General features: G+C 47.1%; 24 non-coding genes across 24 annotated transcripts; all 24 read left to right on the top strand.

Moving 5' to 3' along the window:
* Positions 1-434: 434 nt before the first annotated feature.
* Positions 435-506, top strand: TRNAP-AGG (transfer RNA proline (anticodon AGG)). Its single transcript has one exon. It is a non-coding gene; the product is annotated as a tRNA-Pro (tRNA).
* Positions 507-891: 385 nt separating this feature from the next.
* Positions 892-964, top strand: TRNAV-AAC (transfer RNA valine (anticodon AAC)). Its single transcript has one exon. It is a non-coding gene; the product is annotated as a tRNA-Val (tRNA).
* Positions 965-1,257: 293 nt separating this feature from the next.
* TRNAL-CAA (transfer RNA leucine (anticodon CAA)) lies at positions 1,258-1,369 on the top strand. The gene is made up of 2 exons: positions 1,258-1,295; positions 1,324-1,369. It is a non-coding gene; the product is annotated as a tRNA-Leu (tRNA).
* A 1,858-nt stretch (positions 1,370-3,227) lies between these two features.
* Positions 3,228-3,299, top strand: TRNAP-AGG (transfer RNA proline (anticodon AGG)). Its single transcript has one exon. It is a non-coding gene; the product is annotated as a tRNA-Pro (tRNA).
* A 385-nt stretch (positions 3,300-3,684) lies between these two features.
* On the top strand, positions 3,685-3,757 carry TRNAV-AAC (transfer RNA valine (anticodon AAC)). The gene has a single exon. It is a non-coding gene; the product is annotated as a tRNA-Val (tRNA).
* A 293-nt stretch (positions 3,758-4,050) lies between these two features.
* On the top strand, positions 4,051-4,162 carry TRNAL-CAA (transfer RNA leucine (anticodon CAA)). The gene is made up of 2 exons: positions 4,051-4,088; positions 4,117-4,162. It is a non-coding gene; the product is annotated as a tRNA-Leu (tRNA).
* A 1,387-nt stretch (positions 4,163-5,549) lies between these two features.
* Positions 5,550-5,622, top strand: TRNAV-UAC (transfer RNA valine (anticodon UAC)). The gene has a single exon. It is a non-coding gene; the product is annotated as a tRNA-Val (tRNA).
* A 406-nt stretch (positions 5,623-6,028) lies between these two features.
* On the top strand, positions 6,029-6,100 carry TRNAP-AGG (transfer RNA proline (anticodon AGG)). The gene has a single exon. It is a non-coding gene; the product is annotated as a tRNA-Pro (tRNA).
* Positions 6,101-6,485: 385 nt separating this feature from the next.
* TRNAV-AAC (transfer RNA valine (anticodon AAC)) lies at positions 6,486-6,558 on the top strand. Its single transcript has one exon. It is a non-coding gene; the product is annotated as a tRNA-Val (tRNA).
* A 293-nt stretch (positions 6,559-6,851) lies between these two features.
* On the top strand, positions 6,852-6,963 carry TRNAL-CAA (transfer RNA leucine (anticodon CAA)). Its single transcript has 2 exons — positions 6,852-6,889; positions 6,918-6,963. It is a non-coding gene; the product is annotated as a tRNA-Leu (tRNA).
* Positions 6,964-8,821: 1,858 nt separating this feature from the next.
* TRNAP-AGG (transfer RNA proline (anticodon AGG)) lies at positions 8,822-8,893 on the top strand. The gene has a single exon. It is a non-coding gene; the product is annotated as a tRNA-Pro (tRNA).
* Positions 8,894-9,278: 385 nt separating this feature from the next.
* TRNAV-AAC (transfer RNA valine (anticodon AAC)) lies at positions 9,279-9,351 on the top strand. The gene has a single exon. It is a non-coding gene; the product is annotated as a tRNA-Val (tRNA).
* A 293-nt stretch (positions 9,352-9,644) lies between these two features.
* Positions 9,645-9,756, top strand: TRNAL-CAA (transfer RNA leucine (anticodon CAA)). Its single transcript has 2 exons — positions 9,645-9,682; positions 9,711-9,756. It is a non-coding gene; the product is annotated as a tRNA-Leu (tRNA).
* Positions 9,757-11,614: 1,858 nt separating this feature from the next.
* TRNAP-AGG (transfer RNA proline (anticodon AGG)) lies at positions 11,615-11,686 on the top strand. The gene has a single exon. It is a non-coding gene; the product is annotated as a tRNA-Pro (tRNA).
* Positions 11,687-12,071: 385 nt separating this feature from the next.
* Positions 12,072-12,144, top strand: TRNAV-AAC (transfer RNA valine (anticodon AAC)). Its single transcript has one exon. It is a non-coding gene; the product is annotated as a tRNA-Val (tRNA).
* Positions 12,145-12,437: 293 nt separating this feature from the next.
* TRNAL-CAA (transfer RNA leucine (anticodon CAA)) lies at positions 12,438-12,549 on the top strand. Its single transcript has 2 exons — positions 12,438-12,475; positions 12,504-12,549. It is a non-coding gene; the product is annotated as a tRNA-Leu (tRNA).
* A 931-nt stretch (positions 12,550-13,480) lies between these two features.
* Positions 13,481-13,552, top strand: TRNAP-UGG (transfer RNA proline (anticodon UGG)). Its single transcript has one exon. It is a non-coding gene; the product is annotated as a tRNA-Pro (tRNA).
* Positions 13,553-13,936: 384 nt separating this feature from the next.
* On the top strand, positions 13,937-14,009 carry TRNAV-UAC (transfer RNA valine (anticodon UAC)). The gene has a single exon. It is a non-coding gene; the product is annotated as a tRNA-Val (tRNA).
* Positions 14,010-14,415: 406 nt separating this feature from the next.
* Positions 14,416-14,487, top strand: TRNAP-AGG (transfer RNA proline (anticodon AGG)). The gene has a single exon. It is a non-coding gene; the product is annotated as a tRNA-Pro (tRNA).
* A 385-nt stretch (positions 14,488-14,872) lies between these two features.
* Positions 14,873-14,945, top strand: TRNAV-AAC (transfer RNA valine (anticodon AAC)). Its single transcript has one exon. It is a non-coding gene; the product is annotated as a tRNA-Val (tRNA).
* A 293-nt stretch (positions 14,946-15,238) lies between these two features.
* On the top strand, positions 15,239-15,350 carry TRNAL-CAA (transfer RNA leucine (anticodon CAA)). The gene is made up of 2 exons: positions 15,239-15,276; positions 15,305-15,350. It is a non-coding gene; the product is annotated as a tRNA-Leu (tRNA).
* Positions 15,351-17,208: 1,858 nt separating this feature from the next.
* Positions 17,209-17,280, top strand: TRNAP-AGG (transfer RNA proline (anticodon AGG)). The gene has a single exon. It is a non-coding gene; the product is annotated as a tRNA-Pro (tRNA).
* A 385-nt stretch (positions 17,281-17,665) lies between these two features.
* Positions 17,666-17,738, top strand: TRNAV-AAC (transfer RNA valine (anticodon AAC)). The gene has a single exon. It is a non-coding gene; the product is annotated as a tRNA-Val (tRNA).
* A 293-nt stretch (positions 17,739-18,031) lies between these two features.
* Positions 18,032-18,143, top strand: TRNAL-CAA (transfer RNA leucine (anticodon CAA)). The gene is made up of 2 exons: positions 18,032-18,069; positions 18,098-18,143. It is a non-coding gene; the product is annotated as a tRNA-Leu (tRNA).
* The last annotated feature ends 507 nt before the right edge of the window (positions 18,144-18,650 follow it).

Genomic DNA, 18,650 nt, shown 5'->3' with positions numbered 1-18,650 from the left:
CGCGAAAGGTCGAGACCGGGCAGAAACAGCAGCTTGCTGTTTTTCACAGTGTTTGCATTTACTGGCTCACTTTATAGGAAAGCTGAGATAATAGAGGCTGTCTATTCCTCACCAGCCTGACGTAGTGTGCTCCAGAGATCTCAGTGACAGCTCGAAAAGAGAAGTGACGATAGCTTGCGCCATTCGCTTGCTCGCACTTTGCTCTGTAGGGTGGGCCTACTTCATGAAAGCAAGGCATGAGAGCAGAAATGCTTCTCTTGTCCTCACCACGAGCAGACACTTAAAGCAAACAAACTGTCTGAAGGACAGAGGCTTTTTAATTTCTTGTTTGATGACGGTCATGAAAAAGACAGCAATCATATTGCAGAACAGAGCAGCATGTACTGGCTAGCTGCCACTAACCCCTGGAGCTGTGTCAGAGGTGACTCTTGCGTGGCTCGTTGGTCTAGGGGTATGATTCTCGCTTAGGGTGCGAGAGGTCCCGGGTTCAAATCCCGGACGAGCCCTTTTTAGAGGTAAACATACAAACCCTACTAAAATTGCACTATGCCTGACTATTTCTCGTTATACTGGGTGCATTGTTGCACAACATATTTCTAACCTCAGAAGAAAAATGGATCACCATGCTTTATCTGCCTACCTGCTTAGTCTCAGTGTGTCCCAGGTGATGCTTTCCCAAGCTGTACTCGCTGGCATTTAGGCATCAGATATTTGCCTGTCGATGCCTGCACAAGTGAGTTTTGAATACGTCTAATTGCAAGCATGTTGGATGATATCTCTGAGGTTTTCACACTTGTTCTGCACATTCTGAGCCGCTGCTGATACAGCAGAATAGAAGTAGGGTGAAGGCTTGAGAGAAACTTTCCTCTAACAGTAGAAAGCACCAAGGTAGTTTCTGTAGTGTAGTGGTCATCACGTTCGCCTAACACGCGAAAGGTCCACGGTTTGAGACCGGGCAGAAACACTGTGCATTGGATGCTTTTTTTGTGCACACTCTAAAACCTTATTATCTCAATGCAATTTTAAGAAGAGGTGGTCTTTGGACACAGTGAGCCGTGAGAAAATTTCTTTACCTTTGCAGACGAAACAAAGTTATCTCCATCGATCATCTGGGGGTTGTTCTTGGGCCTATTTTTATTTTATTTAAGCTATGTTGTATTGTTGGGGCCTTTACACCTGTGACATTGCTGTGAACGTTGTAAGTGGAAACGTTGGCAGGTGCAGACAGAAGAGTCAGAACTAAGCACACCCTGAGCCGTCAGGATGGCCGAGTGGTCTAAGGCGCCAGACTCAAGAGAGCTTGATCTTCAGTGATGCTGAGCCTTCTGGTCTCCTCATGGAGGCGTGGGTTCAAATCCCACTTCTGACAGGTCCCTTTTACACCCTTAAGTCTTCCTAATTTTTGCAGTGCATTCCCCAGACACACCACAATATTTGCAGGAACCTGTAGTAAATAAAGAGAAATCCACCAGGCTGGGCCCTCAATCACAATTCCATGTATTTCTGAAAGGGACACCTCAGGCACACCTTCCATTACATTTGCACTCCATCACAGTAACTGCCATGCTGGGTTTCGAAATAAGCATTTGATCCCATCATTTGTTGTGAGGCTCTCCTGCCACCTTTTGGGCAGAGAAGGCAGTGTTCCTGGAACAACACAGGCAGACATGTTCAACAGGGCTTCCTGGTTATGTGGGAGGAGCAGATTGCCAATGGTCTCCCCTTGCAAATTCTAATTTACATAAGGAAGACAGAGAGGTAGCTGGGAGTAGGCACTACACACGGACATTGCACTCCCTCTTGTGATTTGCAGCCAATTCTAGATTGAGTCGGAGGAAAGGAGGAGACTCGCCCAACAATGGCCATACTGGGAAGTCAGCCACTCTGGGTCTCCCAGGTGAATGTTTCAGGCTTGTGAGCCACTCATATACATCTCGCCTGATCGAGCCTGATCGAGCGCTGAGCGAGCGCGTTTGAATGCAAATATCAAACACCACTTTCTCAGGTGCAAGAAATGGTGGGCCCTTCATTGCTTCTGGTGTGGAAGTCTATGGAGCAAGGGTCCAGGACTTGCAGAGGAGTACAAGTGCCAGAAAGTGGTTGCTGTTCTCATCTGTGCCGTTTTACTGCTCACTGGCCGATAGGAGATTGGCTGCCCCCTTCCTTGCTGGAGTGAAAAAACAACAACTTGAGAGAAAACATGACTTTGTGTGGCTCACTTATAGGGAGACGAGCCAAATAGCCCTGCTATTTTCTGAAAGACGCTTCAGTAATTGTTCAAAATGTATCTTGGCCACTCAGGCTCGTTGGTCTAGGGGTATGATTCTCGCTTTGGGTGCGAGAGGTCCTGGGTTCAAATCCCGGACGAGCCCATCCTGTGGAAGTTTTCAGGCTGCTTGTCATATAGGAGCCTTTCTTCTTTTCAATGCTATAAGACGCTGTGTATGTCGAGAAGGTTCCTTACCCTGCACGCTATTTTCCACTTTTGACATGATAAAGGAGTGCAGGACTTCGTTGCAACTGCTTTTCTGGGCTGGACCAGCAGTGTAGGAACATTACATGCAAAGTGTTTTTCTAGTGTCATTTCAGGATATGGTTTCCAAATCGCCTCTTGGAAAAAAAGTGGTCCTCATTCCTGTCTTCCAAAGAAAGAGAGACCGGGTAAGGAGAGCCCAACTTTGAGCTTCAAGGACGTTGGCCTTTAGTCTGTGCATTCCAACCCAATACATGCCAACAAGATTCCTGAGGTGGTGTCTGTTTCTGTAGTGTAGTGGTTATCACGTTCGCCTTACACGCGAAAGGTCGAGACCGGGCAGAAACAGCAGCTTGCTGTTTTTCACAGTGTTTGCATTTACTGGCTCACTTTATAGGAAAGCTGAGATAATAGAGGCTGTCTATTCCTCACCAGCCTGACGTAGTGTGCTCCAGAGATCTCAGTGACAGCTCGAAAAGAGAAGTGACGATAGCTTGCGCCATTCGCTTGCTCGCACTTTGCTCTGTAGGGTGGGCCTACTTCATGAAAGCAAGGCATGAGAGCAGAAATGCTTCTCTTGTCCTCACCACGAGCAGACACTTAAAGCAAACAAACTGTCTGAAGGACAGAGGCTTTTTAATCTCTTGTTTGATGACGGTCATGAAAAAGACAGCAATCATAATGCAGAACAGAGCAGCATGTACTGGCTAGCTGCCACTAACCCCTGGAGCTGTGTAAGAGGTGACTCTTGCGTGGCTCGTTGGTCTAGGGGTATGATTCTCGCTTAGGGTGCGAGAGGTCCCGGGTTCAAATCCCGGACGAGCCCTTTTTAGAGGTAAACATACAAACCCTACTAAAATTGCACTATGCCTGACTATTTCTCGTTATACTGGGTGCATTGTTGCACAACATATTTCCAACCTCAGAAGAAAAATGGATCACCATGCTTTATCTGCCTACCTGCTTAGTCTCAGTGTGTCCCAGGTGATGCTTTCCCAAGCTGTACTCGCTGGCATTTAGGCATCAGATATTTGCCTGTCGATGCCTGCACAAGTGAGTTTTGAATACGTCTAATTGCAAGCATGTTGGATGATATCTCTGAGGTTTTCACACTTGTTCTGCACATTCTGAGCCGCTGCTGATACAGCAGAATAGAAGTAGGGTGAAGGCTTGAGAGAAACTTTCCTCTAACAGTAGAAAGCACCAAGGTAGTTACTGTAGTGTAGTGGTCATCACGTTCGCCTAACACGCGAAAGGTCCCCGGTTCGAGACCGGGCAGAAACACTGTGCATTGGATGCTTTTTTTGTGCACACTCTAAAACCTTATTATCTCAATGCAAGTTTAAGAAGAGGTGGTCTTTGGACACAGTGAGCCGTGAGAAAATTTCTTTACCTTTGCAGACGAAACAAAGTTATCTCCATCGATCATCTGGGGGTTGTTCTTGGGCCTATTTTTATTTTATTTAAGCTATGTTGTATTGTTGGGGCCTTTACACCTGTGACATTGCTGTGAACGTTGTAAGTGGAAACGTTGGCAGGTGCAGACAGAAGAGTCAGAACTAAGCACACCCTGAGCCGTCAGGATGGCCGAGTGGTCTAAGGCGCCAGACTCAAGAGAGCTTGATCTTCAGTGATGCTGAGCCTTCTGGTCTCCTCATGGAGGCGTGGGTTCAAATCCCACTTCTGACAGGTCCCTTTTACACCCTTAAGTCTTCCTAATTTTTGCAGTGCATTCCCCAGACACACCACAATATTTGCAGGAACCTGTACTAAATAAAGAGAAATCCACCAGGCTGGGCCCTCATTCACAATTCCATGTATTTCTGAAAGGGACACCTCAGGCACACCTTCCATTACATTTGCACTCCATCACAGTAACTGCCATGCTGGGTTTCGAAATAAGCATTTGATCCCATCATTTGTTGTGAGGCTCTCCTGCCACCTTTTGGGCAGAGAAGGCAGTGTTTCTGGAACAACACAGGCAGACATGTTCAACAGGGCTTCCTGGTTATGTGGGAGGAGCAGATTGCCAATGGTCCCCCCATGCAAATTCTAATTTACATAAGGAAGACAGAGAGGTAGCTGGGAGTAGGCACTACACACGGACATTGCACTCCCTCTTGTGATTTGCAGCCAATTCTAGATTGAGTCGGAGGAAAGGAGGAGACTCGCCCAACAATGGCCATACTGGGAAGTCAGCCACTCTGGGTCTCCCAGGTGAATGTTTCAGGCTTGTGAGCCACTCATATACATCTCGCCTGATCGAGCCTGATCGAGCGCTGAGCGAGCGCGTTTGAATGCAAATATCAAACACCACTTTCTCAGGTGCAAGAAATGGTGGGCCCTTCATTGCTTCTGGTGTGGAAGTCTATGGAGCAAGGGTCCAGGACTTGCAGAGGAGTACAAGTGCCAGAAAGTGGTTGCTGTTCTCATCTGTGCCGTTTTACTGCTCACTGGCCGATAGGAGATTGGCTGCCCCCTTCCTTGCTGGAGTGAAAAAACAACAACTTGAGAGAAAACATGACTTTGTGTGGCTCACTTATAGGGAGACGAGCCAAATAGCCCTGCTATTTTCTGAAAGACGCTTCAGTAATTGTTCAAAATGTATCTTGGCCACTCAGGCTCGTTGGTCTAGGGGTATGATTCTCGCTTTGGGTGCGAGAGGTCCTGGGTTCAAATCCCGGACGAGCCCATCCTGTGGAAGTTTTCAGGCTGCTTGTCATATAGGAGCCTTTCTTCTTTTCAATGCTATAAGACGCTGTGTATGTCGAGAAGGTTCCTTACCCTGCACGCTATTTTCCACTTTTGACATGATAAAGGAGTGCAGGACTTCGTTGCAACTGCTTTTCTGGGCTGGACCAGCAGTGTAGGAACATTACATGCAAAGTGTTTTTCTAGTGTCATTTCAGGATATGGTTTCCAAATCGCCTCTTGGAAAAAAAGTGGTCCTCATTCCTGTCTTCCAAAGAAAGAGAGACCGGGTAAGGAGAGCCCAACTTTGAGCTTCAAGGACGTTGGCCTTTAGTCTGTGCATTCCAACCCAATACATGCCAACAAGATTCCTGAGGTAGTGTCTGTTTCTGTAGTGTAGTGGTTATCACGTTCGCCTTACACGCGAAAGGTCCCTGGTTCGAGACCGGGCAGAAACAGCAGCTTGCTGTTTTTCACAGTGTTTGCATTTACTGGCTCACTTTATAGGAAAGCTGAGATAATAGAGGCTGTCTATTCCTCACCAGCCTGACGTAGTGTGCTCCAGAGATCTCAGTGACAGCTCGAAAAGAGAAGTGACGATAGCTTGCGCCATTCGCTTGCTCGCACTTTGCTCTGTAGGGTGGGCCTACTTCATGAAAGCAAGGCATGAGAGCAGAAATGCTTCTCTTGTCCTCACCACGAGCAGACACTTAAAGCAAACAAACTGTCTGAAGGACAGAGGCTTTTTAATCTCTTGTTTGATGACGGTCATGAAAAAGACAGCAATCATAATGCAGAACAGAGCAGCATGTACTGGCTAGCTGCCACTAACCCCTGGAGCTGTGTCAGAGGTGACTCTTGCGTGGCTCGTTGGTCTAGGGGTATGATTCTCGCTTAGGGTGCGAGAGGTCCCGGGTTCAAATCCCGGACGAGCCCTTTTTAGAGGTAAACATACAAACCCTACTAAAATTGCACTATGCCTGACTATTTCTCGTTATACTGGGTGCATTGTTGCACAACATATTTCCAACCTCAGAAGAAAAATGGATCACCATGCTTTATCTGCCTACCTGCTTAGTCTCAGTGTGTCCCAGGTGATGCTTTCCCAAGCTGTACTCGCTGGCATTTAGGCATCAGATATTTGCCTGTCGATGCCTGCACAAGTGAGTTTTGAATACGTCTAATTGCAAGCATGTTGGATGATATCTCTGAGGTTTTCACACTTGTTCTGCACATTCTGAGCCGCTGCTGATACAGCAGAATAGAAGTAGGGTGAAGGCTTGAGAGAAACTTTCCTCTAACAGTAGAAAGCACCAAGGTAGTTTCTGTAGTGTAGTGGTCATCACGTTCGCCTAACACGCGAAAGGTCCCCGGTTCGAGACCGGGCAGAAACACTGTGCATTGGATGCTTTTTTTGTGCACACTCTGAAACCTTATTATCTCAATGCAAGTTTAAGAAGAGGTGGTCTTTGGACACAGTGAGCCGTGAGAAAATTTCTTTACCTTTGCAGACGAAACAAAGTTATCTCCATCGATCATCTGGGGGTTGTTCTTGGGCCTATTTTTATTTTATTTAAGCTATGTTGTATTGTTGGGGCCTTTACACCTGTGACATTGCTGTGAACGTTGTAAGTGGAAACGTTGGCAGGTGCAGACAGAAGAGTCAGAACTAAGCACACCCTGAGCCGTCAGGATGGCCGAGTGGTCTAAGGCGCCAGACTCAAGAGAGCTTGATCTTCAGTGATGCTGAGCCTTCTGGTCTCCTCATGGAGGCGTGGGTTCAAATCCCACTTCTGACAGGTCCCTTTTACACCCTTAAGTCTTCCTAATTTTTGCAGTGCATTCCCCAGACACACCACAATATTTGCAGGAACCTGTACTAAATAAAGAGAAATCCACCAGGCTGGGCCCTCATTCACAATTCCATGTATTTCTGAAAGGGACACCTCAGGCACACCTTCCATTACATTTGCACTCCATCACAGTAACTGCCATGCTGGGTTTCGAAATAAGCATTTGATCCCATCATTTGTTGTGAGGCTCTCCTGCCACCTTTTGGGCAGAGAAGGCAGTGTTTCTGGAACAACACAGGCAGACATGTTCAACAGGGCTTCCTGGTTATGTGGGAGGAGCAGATTGCCAATGGTCCCCCCATGCAAATTCTAATTTACATAAGGAAGACAGAGAGGTAGCTGGGAGTAGGCACTACACACGGACATTGCACTCCCTCTTGTGATTTGCAGCCAATTCTAGATTGAGTCGGAGGAAAGGAGGAGACTCGCCCAACAATGGCCATACTGGGAAGTCAGCCACTCTGGGTCTCCCAGGTGAATGTTTCAGGCTTGTGAGCCACTCATATACATCTCGCCTGATCGAGCCTGATCGAGCGCTGAGCGAGCGCGTTTGAATGCAAATATCAAACACCACTTTCTCAGGTGCAAGAAATGGTGGGCCCTTCATTGCTTCTGGTGTGGAAGTCTATGGAGCAAGGGTCCAGGACTTGCAGAGGAGTACAAGTGCCAGAAAGTGGTTGCTGTTCTCATCTGTGCCGTTTTACTGCTCACTGGCCGATAGGAGATTGGCTGCCCCCTTCCTTGCTGGAGTGAAAAAACAACAACTTGAGAGAAAACATGACTTTGTGTGGCTCACTTATAGGGAGACGAGCCAAATAGCCCTGCTATTTTCTGAAAGACGCTTCAGTAATTGTTCAAAATGTATCTTGGCCACTCAGGCTCGTTGGTCTAGGGGTATGATTCTCGCTTTGGGTGCGAGAGGTCCTGGGTTCAAATCCCGGACGAGCCCATCCTGTGGAAGTTTTCAGGCTGCTTGTCATATAGGAGCCTTTCTTCTTTTCAATGCTATAAGACGCTGTGTATGTCGAGAAGGTTCCTTACCCTGCACGCTATTTTCCACTTTTGACATGATAAAGGAGTGCAGGACTTCGTTGCAACTGCTTTTCTGGGCTGGACCAGCAGTGTAGGAACATTACATGCAAAGTGTTTTTCTAGTGTCATTTCAGGATATGGTTTCCAAATCGCCTCTTGGAAAAAAAGTGGTCCTCATTCCTGTCTTCCAAAGAAAGAGAGACCGGGTAAGGAGAGCCCAACTTTGAGCTTCAAGGACGTTGGCCTTTAGTCTGTGCATTCCAACCCAATACATGCCAACAAGATTCCTGAGGTGGTGTCTGTTTCTGTAGTGTAGTGGTTATCACGTTCGCCTTACACGCGAAAGGTCGAGACCGGGCAGAAACAGCAGCTTGCTGTTTTTCACAGTGTTTGCATTTACTGGCTCACTTTATAGGAAAGCTGAGATAATAGAGGCTGTCTATTCCTCACCAGCCTGACGTAGTGTGCTCCAGAGATCTCAGTGACAGCTCGAAAAGAGAAGTGACGATAGCTTGCGCCATTCGCTTGCTCGCACTTTGCTCTGTAGGGTGGGCCTACTTCATGAAAGCAAGGCATGAGAGCAGAAATGCTTCTCTTGTCCTCACCACGAGCAGACACTTAAAGCAAACAAACTGTCTGAAGGACAGAGGCTTTTTAATTTCTTGTTTGATGACGGTCATGAAAAAGACAGCAATCATATTGCAGAACAGAGCAGCATGTACTGGCTAGCTGCCACTAACCCCTGGAGCTGTGTCAGAGGTGACTCTTGCGTGGCTCATTGGTCTAGGGGTATGATTCTCGCTTAGGGTGCGAGAGGTCCCGGGTTCAAATCCCGGATGAGCCCTTTTTAGAGGTAAACATACAAACCCTACTAAAATTGCACTATGCCTGACTATTTCTCGTTATACTGGGTGCATTGTTGCACAACATATTTCTAACCTCAGAAGAAAAATGGATCACCATGCTTTATCTGCCTACCTGCTTAGTCTCAGTGTGTCCCAGGTGATGCTTTCCCAAGCTGTACTCGCTGGCATTTAGGCATCAGATATTTGCCTGTCGATGCCTGCACAAGTGAGTTTTGAATACGTCTAATTGCAAGCATGTTGGATGATATCTCTGAGGTTTTCACACTTGTTCTGCACATTCTGAGCCGCTGCTGATACAGCAGAATAGAAGTAGGGTGAAGGCTTGAGAGAAACTTTCCTCTAACAGTAGAAAGCACCAAGGTAGTTTCTGTAGTGTAGTGGTCATCACGTTCGCCTAACACGCGAAAGGTCCACGGTTCGAGACCGGGCAGAAACACTGTGCATTGGATGCTTTTTTTGTGCACACTCTAAAACCTTATTATCTCAATGCAATTTTAAGAAGAGGTGGTCTTTGGACACAGTGAGCCGTGAGAAAATTTCTTTACCTTTGCAGACGAAACAAAGTTATCTCCATCGATCATCTGGGGGTTGTTCTTGGGCCTATTTTTATTTTATTTAAGCTATGTTGTATTGTTGGGGCCTTTACACCTGTGACATTGCTGTGAACGTTGTAAGTGGAAACGTTGGCAGGTGCAGACAGAAGAGTCAGAACTAAGCACACCCTGAGCCGTCAGGATGGCCGAGTGGTCTAAGGCGCCAGACTCAAGAGAGCTTGATCTTCAGTGATGCTGAGCCTTCTGGTCTCCTCATGGAGGCGTGGGTTCAAATCCCACTTCTGACAGGTCCCTTTTACACCCTTAAGTCTTCCTAATTTTTGCAGTGCATTCCCCAGACACACCACAATATTTGCAGGAACCTGTAGTAAATAAAGAGAAATCCACCAGGCTGGGCCCTCAATCACAATTCCATGTATTTCTGAAAGGGACACCTCAGGCACACCTTCCATTACATTTGCACTCCATCACAGTAACTGCCATGCTGGGTTTCGAAATAAGCATTTGATCCCATCATTTGTTGTGAGGCTCTCCTGCCACCTTTTGGGCAGAGAAGGCAGTGTTTCTGGAACAACACAGGCAGACATGTTCAACAGGGCTTCCTGGTTATGTGGGAGGAGCAGATTGCCAATGGTCCCCCCATGCAAATTCTAATTTACATAAGGAAGACAGAGAGGTAGCTGGGAGTAGGCACTACACACGGACATTGCACTCCCTCTTGTGATTTGCAGCCAATTCTAGATTGAGTCGGAGGAAAGGAGGAGACTCGCCCAACAATGGCCATACTGGGAAGTCAGCCACTCTGGGTCTCCCAGGTGAATGTTTCAGGCTTGTGAGCCACTCATATACATCTCGCCTGATCGAGCCTGATCGAGCGCTGAGCGAGCGCGTTTGAATGCAAATATCAAACACCACTTTCTCAGGTGCAAGAAATGGTGGGCCCTTCATTGCTTCTGGTGTGGAAGTCTATGGAGCAAGGGTCCAGGACTTGCAGAGGAGTACAAGTGCCAGAAAGTGGTTGCTGTTCTCATCTGTGCCGTTTTACTGCTCACTGGCCGATAGGAGATTGGCTGCCCCCTTCCTTGCTGGAGTGAAAAAACAACAACTTGAGAGAAAACATGACTTTGTGTGGCTCACTTATAGGGAGACGAGCCAAATAGCCCTGCTATTTTCTGAAAGACGCTTCAGTAATTGTTCAAAATGTATCTTGGCCACTCAGGCTCGTTGGTCTAGGGGTATGATTCTCGCTTTAGGTGCGAGAGGTCCTGGGTTCAAATCCCGGACGAGCCCATCCTGTGGAAGTTTTCAGGCTGCTTGTCATATAGGAGCCTTTCTTCTTTTCAATACTATAAGACGCTGTGTATGTCGAGAAGGTTCCTTACCCTGCACGCTATTTTCCACTTTTGACATGATAAAGGAGTGCAGGACTTCGTTGCAACTGCTTTTCTGGGCTGGACCAGCAGTGTAGGAACATTACATGCAAAGTGTTTTTCTAGTGTCATTTCAGGATATGGTTTCCAAATCGCCTCTTGGAAAAAAAGTGGTCCTCATTCATGTCTTCCAAAGAAAGAGAGACCGGGTAAGGAGAGCCCAACTTTGAGCTTCAAGGACGTTGGCCTTTAGTCTGTGCATTCCAACCCAATACATGCCAACAAGATTCCTGAGGTGGTGTCTGTTTCTGTAGTGTAGTGGTTATCACGTTCGCCTTACACGCGAAAGGTCGAGACCGGGCAGAAACAGCAGCTTGCTGTTTTTCACAGTGTTTGCATTTACTGGCTCACTTTATAGGAAAGCTGAGATAATAGAGGCTGTCTATTCCTCACCAGCCTGACGTAGTGTGCTCCAGAGATCTCAGTGACAGCTCGAAAAGAGAAGTGACGATAGCTTGCGCCATTCGCTTGCTCGCACTTTGCTCTGTAGGGTGGGCCTACTTCATGAAAGCAAGGCATGAGAGCAGAAATGCTTCTCTTGTCCTCACCACGAGCAGACACTTAAAGCAAACAAACTGTCTGAAGGACAGAGGCTTTTTAATTTCTTGTTTGATGACGGTCATGAAAAAGACAGCAATCATATTGCAGAACAGAGCAGCATGTACTGGCTAGCTGCCACTAACCCCTGGAGCTGTGTCAGAGGTGACTCTTACGTGGCTCGTTGGTCTAGGGGTATGATTCTCGCTTAGGGTGCGAGAGGTCCCGGGTTCAAATCCCGGACGAGCCCTTTTTAGAGGTAAACATACAAACCCTACTAAAATTGCACTATGCCTGACTATTTCTCGTTATACTGGGTGCATTGTTGCACAACATATTTCTAACCTCAGAAGAAAAATGGATCACCATGCTTTATCTGCCTACCTGCTTAGTCTCAGTGTGTCCCAGGTGATGCTTTCCCAAGCTGTACTCGCTGGCATTTAGGCATCAGATATTTGCCTGTCGATGCCTGCACAAGTGAGTTTTGAATACGTCTAATTGCAAGCATGTTGGATGATATCTCTGAGGTTTTCACACTTGTTCTGCACATTCTGAGCCGCTGCTGATACAGCAGAATAGAAGTAGGGTGAAGGCTTGAGAGAAACTTTCCTCTAACAGTAGAAAGCACCAAGGTAGTTCCTGTAGTGTAGTGGTCATCACGTTCGCCTAACACGCGAAAGGTCCCCGGTTCGAGACCGGGCAGAAACACTGTGCATTGGATGCTTTTTTTGTGCACACTCTAAAACCTTATTATCTCAATGCAATTTTAAGAAGAGGTGGTCTTTGGACACAGTGAGCCGTGAGAAAATTTCTTTACCTTTGCAGACGAAACAAAGTTATCTCCATCGATCATCTGGGGGTTGTTCTTGGGCCTATTTTTATTTTATTTAAGCTATGTTGTATTGTTGGGGCCTTTACACCTGTGACATTGCTGTGAACGTTGTAAGTGGAAACGTTGGCAGGTGCAGACAGAAGAGTCAGAACTAAGCACACCCTGAGCCGTCAGGATGGCCGAGTGGTCTAAGGCGCCAGACTCAAGAGAGCTTGATCTTCAGTGATGCTGAGCCTTCTGGTCTCCTCATGGAGGCGTGGGTTCAAATCCCACTTCTGACAGGTCCCTTTTACACCCTTAAGTCTTCCTAATTTTTGCAGTGCATTCCCCAGACACACCACAATATTTGCAGGAACCTGTAGTAAATAAAGAGAAATCCACCAGGCTGGGCCCTCAATCACAATTCCATGTATTTCTGAAAGGGACACCTCAGGCACACCTTCCATTACATTTGCACTCCATCACAGTAACTGCCATGCTGGGTTTCGAAATAAGCATTTGATCCCATCATTTGTTGTGAGCCTCTCCTGCCACCTTTTGGGCAGAGAAGGCAGTGTTCCTGGAACAACACAGGCAGACATGTTCAACAGGGCTTCCTGGTTATGTGGGAGGAGCAGATTGCCAATGGTCTCCCCTTGCAAATTCTAATTTACATAAGGAAGACAGAGAGGTAGCTGGGAGTAGGCACTACACACGGACATTGCACTCCCTCTTGTGATTTGCAGCCAATTCTAGATTGAGTCGGAGGAAAGGAGGAGACTCGCCCAACAATGGCCATACTGGGAAGTCAGCCACTCTGGGTCTCCCAGGTGAATGTTTCAGGCCTGTGAGCCACTCATATAAATCTCGCCTGATCGAGCCTGATCGAGCGCTGAGCGAGCGCGTTTGAATGCAAATATCAAACACCACTTTCTCAGGTGCAAGAAATGGTGGGCCCTTCATTGCTTCTGGTATGGAAGTCTATGGAGCAAGGGTCCAGGACTTGCAGAGGAGTACAAGTGCCAGAAAGTGGTTGCTGTTCTCATCTGTGCCTTTTTACTGCTCACTGGCCGATAGGAGATTGGCTGCCCCCTTCCTTGCTGGAAAGAAATAACAACAACTTGAGAGAAAACATGACTTTGTGTGGCTCACTTATAGGGAGACGAGCCAAATAGCCCTGCTATTTTCTGAAAGACGCTTCAGTAATTGTTCAAAATGTATCTTGGCCACTCAGGCTCGTTGGTCTAGGGGTATGATTCTCGCTTTGGGTGCGAGAGGTCCCGGGTTCAAATCCCGGACGAGCCCATCCTGTGGAAGTTTTCAGGCTGCTTGTCATATAGGAGCCTTTCTTCTTTTCAATGCTATAAGACGCTGTGTATGTCGAGAAGGTTCCTTACCCTGCACGCTATTTTCCACTTTTGACATGATAAAGGAGTGCAGGACTTCGTTGCAACTGCTTTTCTGGGCTGGACCAGCAGTGTAGGAACATTACATGCAAAGTGTTTTTCTAGTGTCATTTCAGGATATGGTTTCCAAATCGCCTCTTGGAAAAAAAGTGGTCCTCATTCCTGTCTTCCAAAGAAAGAGAGACCGGGTAAGGAGAGCCCAACTTTGAGCTTCAAGGACGTTGGCCTTTAGTCTGTGCATTCCAACCCAATACATGCCAACAAGATTCCTGAGGTAGTGTCTGTTTCTGTAGTGTAGTGGTTATCACGTTTGCCTTACACGCGAAAGGTCCCTGGTTCGAGACCGGGCAGAAACAGCAGCTTGCTGTTTTTCACAGTGTTTGCATTTACTGGCTCACTTTATAGGAAAGCTGAGATAATAGAGGCTGTCTATTCCTCACCAGCCTGACGTAGTGTGCTCCAGAGATCTCAGTGACAGCTAGAAAAGAGAAGTGACGATAGCTTGCGCCATTCGCTTGCTCGCACTTTGCTCTGTAGGGTGGGCCTACTTCATGAAAGCAAGGCATGAGAGCAGAAATGCTTCTCTTGTCCTCACCACGAGCAGACACTTAAAGCAAACAAACTGTCTGAAGGACAGAGGCTTTTTAATTTCTTGTTTGATGACGGTCATGAAAAAGACAGCAATCATATTGCAGAACAGAGCAGCATGTACTGGCTAGCTGCCACTAACCCCTGGAGCTGTGTCAGAGGTGACTCTTGCGTGGCTCGTTGGTCTAGGGGTATGATTCTCGCTTAGGGTGCGAGAGGTCCCGGGTTCAAATCCCGGACGAGCCCTTTTTAGAGGTAAACATACAAACCCTACTAAAATTGCACTATGCCTGACTATTTCTCGTTATACTGGGTGCATTGTTGCACAACATATTTCTAACCTCAGAAGAAAAATGGATCACCATGCTTTATCTGCCTACCTGCTTAGTCTCAGTGTGTCCCAGGTGATGCTTTCCCAAGCTGTACTCGCTGGCATTTAGGCATCAGATATTTGCCTGTCGATGCCTGCACAAGTGAGTTTTGAATACGTCTAATTGCAAGCATGTTGGATGATATCTCTGAGGTTTTCACACTTGTTCTGCACATTCTGAGCCGCTGCTGATACAGCAGAATAGAAGTAGGTTGAAGGCTTGAGAGAAACTTTCCTCTAACAGTAGAAAGCACCAAGGTAGTTTCTGTAGTGTAGTGGTCATCACGTTCGCCTAACACGCGAAAGGTCCCCGGTTCGAGACCGGGCAGAAACACTGTGCATTGGATGCTTTTTTTGTGCACACTCTAAAACCTTATTATCTCAATGCAAGTTTAAGAAGAGGTGGTCTTTGGACACAGTGAGCCGTGAGAAAATTTCTTTACCTTTGCAGACGAAACAAAGTTATCTCCATCGATCATCTGGGGGTTGTTCTTGGGCCTATTTTTATTTTATTTAAGCTATGTTGTATTGTTGGGGCCTTTACACCTGTGACATTGCTGTGAACGTTGTAAGTGGAAACGTTGGCAGGTGCAGACAGAAGAGTCAGAACTAAGCACACCCTGAGCCGTCAGGATGGCCGAGTGGTCTAAGGCGCCAGACTCAAGAGAGCTTGATCTTCAGTGATGCTGAGCCTTCTGGTCTCCTCATGGAGGCGTGGGTTCAAATCCCACTTCTGACAGGTCCCTTTTACACCCTTAAGTCTTCCTAATTTTTGCAGTGCATTCCCCAGACACACCACAATATTTGCAGGAACCTGTAGTAAATAAAGAGAAATCCACCAGGCTGGGCCCTCAATCACAATTCCATGTATTTCTGAAAGGGACACCTCAGGCACACCTTCCATTACATTTGCACTCCATCACAGTAACTGCCATGCTGGGTTTCGAAATAAGCATTTGATCCCATCATTTGTTGTGAGGCTCTCCTGCCACCTTTTGGGCAGAGAAGGCAGTGTTTCTGGAACAACACAGGCAGACATGTTCAACAGGGCTTCCTGGTTATGTGGGAGGAGCAGATTGCCAATGGTCCCCCCATGCAAATTCTAATTTACATAAGGAAGACAGAGAGGTAGCTGGGAGTAGGCACTACACACGGACATTGCACTCCCTCTTGTGATTTGCAGCCAATTCTAGATTGAGTCGGAGGAAAGGAGGAGACTCGCCCAACAATGGCCATACTGGGAAGTCAGCCACTCTGGGTCTCCCAGGTGAATGTTTCAGGCCTGTGAGCCACTCATATACATCGAGCCTGATCGAGCCTGATCGAGCGCTGAGCGAGCGCGTTTGAATGCAAATATCAAACACCACTTTCTCAGGTGCAAGAAATGGTGGGCCCTTCATTGCTTCTGGTGTGGAAGTCTATGGAGCAAGGGTCCAGGACTTGCAGAGGAGTACAAGTGCCAGAAAGTGGTTGCTGTTCTCATCTGTGCCTTTTTACTGCTCACTGGCCGATAGGAGATTGGCTGCCCCCTTCCTTGCTGGAGTGAAAAAACAACAACTTGAGAGAAAACATGACTTTGTGTGGCTCACTTATAGGGAGACGAGCCAAATAGCCCTGCTATTTTCTGAAAGACGCTTCAGTAATTGTTCAAAATGTATCTTGGCCACTCAGGCTCGTTGGTCTAGGGGTATGATTCTCGCTTTGGGTGCGAGAGGTCCTGGGTTCAAATCCCGGACGAGCCCATCCTGTGGAAGTTTTCAGGCTGCTTGTCATATAGGAGCCTTTCTTCTTTTCAATGCTATAAGACGCTGTGTATGTCGAGAAGGTTCCTTACCCTGCACGCTATTTTCCACTTTTGACATGATAAAGGAGTGCAGGACTTCGTTGCAACTGCTTTTCTGGGCTGGACCAGCAGTGTAGGAACATTACATGCAAAGTGTTTTTCTAGTGTCATTTCAGGATATGGTTTCCAAATCGCCTCTTGGAAAAAAAGTGGTCCTCATTCCTGTCTTCCAAAGAAAGAGAGACCGGGTAAGGAGAGCCCAACTTTGAGCTTCAAGGACGTTGGCCTTTAGTCTGTGCATTCCAACCCAATACATGCCAACAAGATTCCTGAGGTGGTGTCTGTTTCTGTAGTGTAGTGGTTATCACGTTCGCCTTACACGCGAAAGGTCGAGACCGGGCAGAAACAGCAGCTTGCTGTTTTTCACAGTGTTTGCATTTACTGGCTCACTTTATAGGAAAGCTGAGATAATAGAGGCTGTCTATTCCTCACCAGCCTGACGTAGTGTGCTCCAGAGATCTCAGTGACAGCTCGAAAAGAGAAGTGACGATAGCTTGCGCCATTCGCTTGCTCGCACTTTGCTCTGTAGGGTGGGCCTACTTCATGAAAGCAAGGCATGAGAGCAGAAATGCTTCTCTTGTCCTCACCACGAGCAGACACTTAAAGCAAACAAACTGTCTGAAGGACAGAGGCTTTTTAATTTCTTGTTTGATGACGGTCATGAAAAAGACAGCAATCATATTGCAGAACAGAGCAGCATGTACTGGCTAGCTGCCACTAACCCCTGGAGCTGTGTCAGAGGTGACTCTTGCGTGGCTCGTTGGTCTAGGGGTATGATTCTCGCTTAGGGTGCGAGAGGTCCCGGGTTCAAATCCCGGACGAGCCCTTTTTAGAGGTAAACATACAAACCCTACTAAAATTGCACTATGCCTGACTATTTCTCGTTATACTGGGTGCATTGTTGCACAACATATTTCTAACCTCAGAAGAAAAATGGATCACCATGCTTTATCTGCCTACCTGCTTAGTCTCAGTGGGTCCCAGGTGATGCTTTCCCAAGCTGTACTCGCTGGCATTTAGGCATCAGATATTTGCCTGTCGATGCCTGCACAAGTGAGTTTTGAATACGTCTAATTGCAAGCATGTTGGATGATATCTCTGAGGTTTTCACACTTGTTCTGCACATTCTGAGCCGCTGCTGATACAGCAGAATAGAAGTAGGGTGAAGGCTTGAGAGAAACTTTCCTCTAACAGTAGAAAGCACCAAGGTAGTTTCTGTAGTGTAGTGGTCATCACGTTTGCCTAACACGCGAAAGGTCCCCGGTTCGAGACCGGGCAGAAACACTGTGCATTGGATGCTTTTTTTGTGCACACTCTAAAACCTTATTATCTCAATGCAATTTTAAGAAGAGGTGGTCTTTGGACACAGTGAGCCGTGAGAAAATGTCTTTACCTTTGTAGACGAAACAAAGTTATCTCCATCGATCATCTGGGGGTTGTTCTTGGGCCTATTTTTATTTTATTTAAGCTATGTTGTATTGTTGGGGCCTTTACACCTGTGACATTGCTGTGAACGTTGTAAGTGGAAACGTTGGCAGGTGCAGACAGAAGAGTCAGAACTAAGCACACCCTTAGCCGTCAGGATGGCCGAGTGGTCTAAGGCGCCAGACTCAAGAGAGCTTGATCTTCAGTGATGCTGAGCCTTCTGGTCTCCTCATGGAGGCGTGGGTTCAAATCCCACTTCTGACAGGTCCCTTTTACACCCTTAAGTCTTCCTAATTTTTGCAGTGCATTCCCCAGACACACCACAATATTTGCAGGAACCTGTAGTAAATAAAGAGAAATCCACCAGGCTGGGCCCTCAATCACAATTCCATGTATTTCTGAAAGGGACACCTCAGGCACACCTTCCATTACATTTGCACTCCATCACAGTAACTGCCATGCTGGGTTTCGAAATAAGCATTTGATCCCATCATTTGTTGTGAGGCTCTCCTGCCACCTTTTGGGCAGAGAAGGCAGTGTTCCTGGAACAACACAGGCAGACATGTTCAACAGGGCTTCCTGGTTATGTGGGAGGAGCAGATTGCCAATGGTCTCCCCTTGCAAATTCTAATTTACATAAGGAAGACAGAGAGGTAGCTGGGAGTAGGCACTACACACGGACATTGCACTCCCTCTTGTGATTTGCAGCCAATTCTAGATTGAGTCGGAGGAAAGGAGGAGACTCGCCCAACAATGGCCATACTGGGAAGT

Source organism: Lissotriton vulgaris, chromosome 10, assembly GCF_964263255.1.
Source record: "Lissotriton vulgaris chromosome 10, aLisVul1.2, whole genome shotgun sequence".
Lineage (NCBI taxonomy): Eukaryota > Metazoa > Chordata > Amphibia > Caudata > Salamandridae > Lissotriton > Lissotriton vulgaris.
This window is presented reverse-complemented; position numbering and strand designations above follow the sequence as displayed.